Source organism: Lynx rufus, unplaced genomic scaffold (genome assembly GCF_022079265.1).
Source record: "Lynx rufus isolate CCGP_SWC_20201006 ecotype Redwood Valley unplaced genomic scaffold, mLynRuf1.p SCAF_22, whole genome shotgun sequence".
Taxonomy (NCBI): domain Eukaryota; kingdom Metazoa; phylum Chordata; class Mammalia; order Carnivora; family Felidae; genus Lynx; species Lynx rufus.
Genome location: NW_025814837.1, coordinates 22,170,197 through 22,174,152, shown reverse-complemented (window position 1 = coordinate 22,174,152; position 3,956 = coordinate 22,170,197). Strand labels below are relative to the sequence as shown.

Genomic DNA, 3,956 nt, shown 5'->3' with positions numbered 1-3,956 from the left:
TTATTTTGTACTACTTGCAGTAGTGCTGATGCTGTTAATATCAAGTTATATTTTTCCTAAGTATTTCCACATGTATTGATTGCCATCATCACATCACCATTCAGAAGATGGGTCAAGTTTTGTCAACATTTCCACTTACAGAAGCTGGAAGCAGAGAACCAGAGGGTGATGAATTGGCCCTGTCACAGAGAAAGTCAAGGACAGAATTCTATAATAAGCAGTGTTCATTTTTTACTAATAAAGTGCTGCTGTTAGAAGCTGAAGTCAGAACTGGTAGCATTCTTGCCATCTCCAGGTCTGGAATGGTAGGTCATTTAGAAACACTTACATAAATGTTTCTGCAACTCATGGAGTGCCAGGAATGCCACGAAATTTTGTTGGTGGCTTACAGATTTCCAGTACTATGTGGAGTGCAGAAGACAGAATCTCTTGACTCTGGGCTTTATAGGATAAGTACCCTTTCCCTTCTCTCTACTCAAATTACTTGAAGATAATGATCCTTTCTAGGCATTTTGCCAGAGCAAGAATAGAATTCTGTCTGCTAAATTTCTGGTCAAAAAAAGTGAAAAGGTGGAAGAAAATGTGCCTAATATGTTTCTCAGTTGAGAGAAGTGAGCAATGATAGATATAACTATATAAATAATTATTAACCAGTGCAGAATTTTTAAAGACAAGAATTCAAAGGCAACTTTGGAAACTAGGAAGTTTATCACAACATAGAAAGCATAAATAAAATACAAAGACTTAGGTATCCAGGCTCAGTATTTAGAACATAAATGAGTTCAAAATCAGATATGTCTCTGAGACCAATTGGAATTTATTCCATCCTGGGTAGATTTGTCTTTGGTAAGAAGGGGCTCAGAGACTGAGGTATACTGTACAGGGTTCCAAGATTGAGTATATGCAAGCTACAAGGTTGAACTGTGTCTCTTTTGCTGGAGAACCTGGATTCCTTACTTATTACTTTAAAATACAACAATTTTTGATAACAAAGTCAAATATGTCCCATTGAAGAGAAAGTTGAGAAAACTGAGTGTAGTGAGTATAATGTAAGTAATAGTATCTCTGAGTTTTTACTGTTGGAGATGAATGCTTAAGGTAGGAAGTGCCAAGTGTGTATGCATTGTAGGTCTGTATAGCTCGAGCCCTAATGCCATGGACACTCTTTCTGTCAAGGGGACAGATTAAACCTTCCTCTTGGCCCCTCCACCCCAGGGAGAATGCAGCTGTCAGAGTGGACATTTAAACACATGAAGTTTATATTAGTGCTGCCTAGACTAGCAGGCAGATAAAAACTATTCCAAGAGTTAGATAAAGCAGGCTACAAGCATCTTGTAAAGCATATTAGTATGAAACAAGGCTGCAGTATAAATCAACAGGTAAAGAAGAACTTTGAATAACTTCGTATGCCAAGACTGATACTACTGAATGGAAGTAGCATCAGTCCTAGGGCAGCATACCTTAGAGATATTCAGTATATGTGGGGCTACTCAGGAAGATGGCTCCAGATGAAGCAGTTAAGGCTCTGCTCTTAGCTATACCAGCTATGTGTGCCTGCTAGAGTATTTAAAGGACCTGAAAGTCAATTTCACAATATTAGTGCTTATTGTTTATACTTGTGTTTTTTGTTTTTTGTCTTTGAGTTTGGATTGAGTCCTTCCCAATGAGTACTTTTAGCCTACTCATGGTCCTTAGCCAAAAGAACCCCTCTAGGAATCATTACATTTATTTTTTGTTATATAAATGAACCCATTTTTAATAGGCTAGCTTCAAATGGTGGAGCTTCAACTGGTCTTTCAACTCCTTCAGTCTTCTGATGGCCAACTTTACTATGTCGGCAGAAGTGGTGTTGTAGGACCAGGCACCACTGGCTATGGTTTTCATGCAGGAACCACAATGGCAGATTCCCACAGCTCGTCTTTTCATCTTGGTTTTGCCACAGAAGGAGCAAGTGTACTTGCAATGTGCCCTTGCAAAGTGTACTTGGCATGCTGGCTTATTTCAATCTTCTGCACGATTTTCCTGAGGGAGACACCATAATGGGTCCTGTATTTACCAATGATTCTGACCTTCTTGGCATGTTTAGCCATGTTGCCACAAACTAGGTCTGAGCCCAGAGAGCATGGGATTATTACCTTTAGATACCTGGATTGGGTGAACTCTGAATGTTACTTGTAATCGTGGAGATCCTGACCTTCAATTACTGCTGTATTAGCAGGGTTGATTGCTGTTTCAGTAGCAATTTACAGCGCACATCCTCTGAGAGATACTGGTTAGAGTCCCTTCCTTACATACGTTACTTCTGAAATTATGTGCTCTTATAGCCTTAGGTTTTATTGTAATCTCTGCTACATAATGCCCAAAAATATTTATGAATGTTCTAATAAACATTTTAATATTCTCATAAAGGTGGTTTTCCAGAAGCTATAAAGATACAGATAAATCTGTCTTTCTAGCACAACACATATATACACAGGAAAGAAAACGAACTGCTTTGGACACACAAGCTCATGTGCTAGAGAGCATAAAAAAATCTTCTTTTCTCTTTATCAAGACCTAACTTAAACTGCCACTGAGTTAGTTCTTCTACCCAGGGGACTCACTGTCCAGTGGGCAACACCAATTTGACTATATTACTCTTCTGTATAAAACCTTTAGTGACTCTTCATCACCCATGGAATACAGCTCAAAGTCCGTCATGGAAATATGCCATGGACTTCATCTTTTGTCATTTCTGCCTCACATTATTTGCTTTAGATGCAGCATACTACTTCTGGTTCCTTGCACATATCACACAGTTCATTGCCTCCTTTTTCAGGCTTATCCTCTTCCCTTTAGAATATCTTCATCTCATTTTCTCCTGACTATTCAAATTAGTCCTTAGTTCAAGTGTTACCTCTGCCCTTTAAGATAATGTCTCTATCTATATTAAAAAAAATAAATAACTAATTAAAAAAAGATAATCTCTATCTTATTCTTTCTCACCTCCAATACGACCTTATGTTCTTAACTGGGTGGGTGAGGTAGCCCTCTGAATTCTCACTGCACTCAATGCAGATCACCGTGGGACACATTTTATTTGTTTATTTGTCTGTCTCCTTCAATGGACTCCAAGTTCTTTGAAGGCAGAGGTTTTTGGTTTTTTTAAATTTCTTATTAACCTTTGGGTTTCCCATTGTCTAGCTAAATGCATGATATATAGCAGCTGAAATAAGTTTTAACTATTTATTTAATTGAAATAGTATCATTCAAAAAATAGCAGTCTTAAGAAGTCCAGCAGAGCTAGTTCTGACAGAACACATTTTAGTCTAATGTTGAAGTCTAGTGAGAATGATAACTTCAATATGGTTTAATTTCCACTCATGTGGGTTTACTACCACTTGGCAAACAAGCCACATAAAGAAAGCAAGAAAGAAAGAGGTAGAATGGATGGTTCTTACAGACCTCCTCAGGTTCTCAATACATATTTTTTAATACTTCAGTATCTCCTCAGTTCTTCAAGGAACTGTGCTTAAGGACACTGAGGTGGCTCAGTGGGTTTTAATGTCCAACTCTTGATCTTGGCTCAGGTAATGGATGTCACAGTTTGTGAGTTTGAGCCACATGTCAGGCTTTGCACACAGTGTGGAGCCTGCTTGCAATTCTCTCTCTCTCTCTCTCTCTCTCTCTCTCTCTCTGTCTGCCCCTCCCCCACTCATCACTATAAACTTCCCTCTTAGAACTGCATTTACTGCATCCCAAAGACTTTGGAATGTTGTGTTTCCATTTTCACTTGTCTCCAGGTAATTTTTGTTTTTCTCTTTGATTTCTTTGATGACCCCTTGGGTGTTTTAGTAGTATGTTTTTTAGCCTTCATGTGTTCGTGTGTTTGTAGGTTTTTTTTTTTTTTTTTTTTTTGTGATTCATATCTAGTTTCATACCTTTGTGGCTGGAAAAGATGTTTGATATGATTACAA

General features: G+C 38.1%; 1 pseudogene; it reads right to left on the bottom strand.

Moving 5' to 3' along the window:
* Nucleotides 1-1,755: 1,755 nt before the first annotated feature.
* On the bottom strand, nt 1,756-2,090 carry LOC124517596 (60S ribosomal protein L37a-like; annotated as a pseudogene).
* Between the last annotated feature and the right edge of the window lie 1,866 nt (nt 2,091-3,956).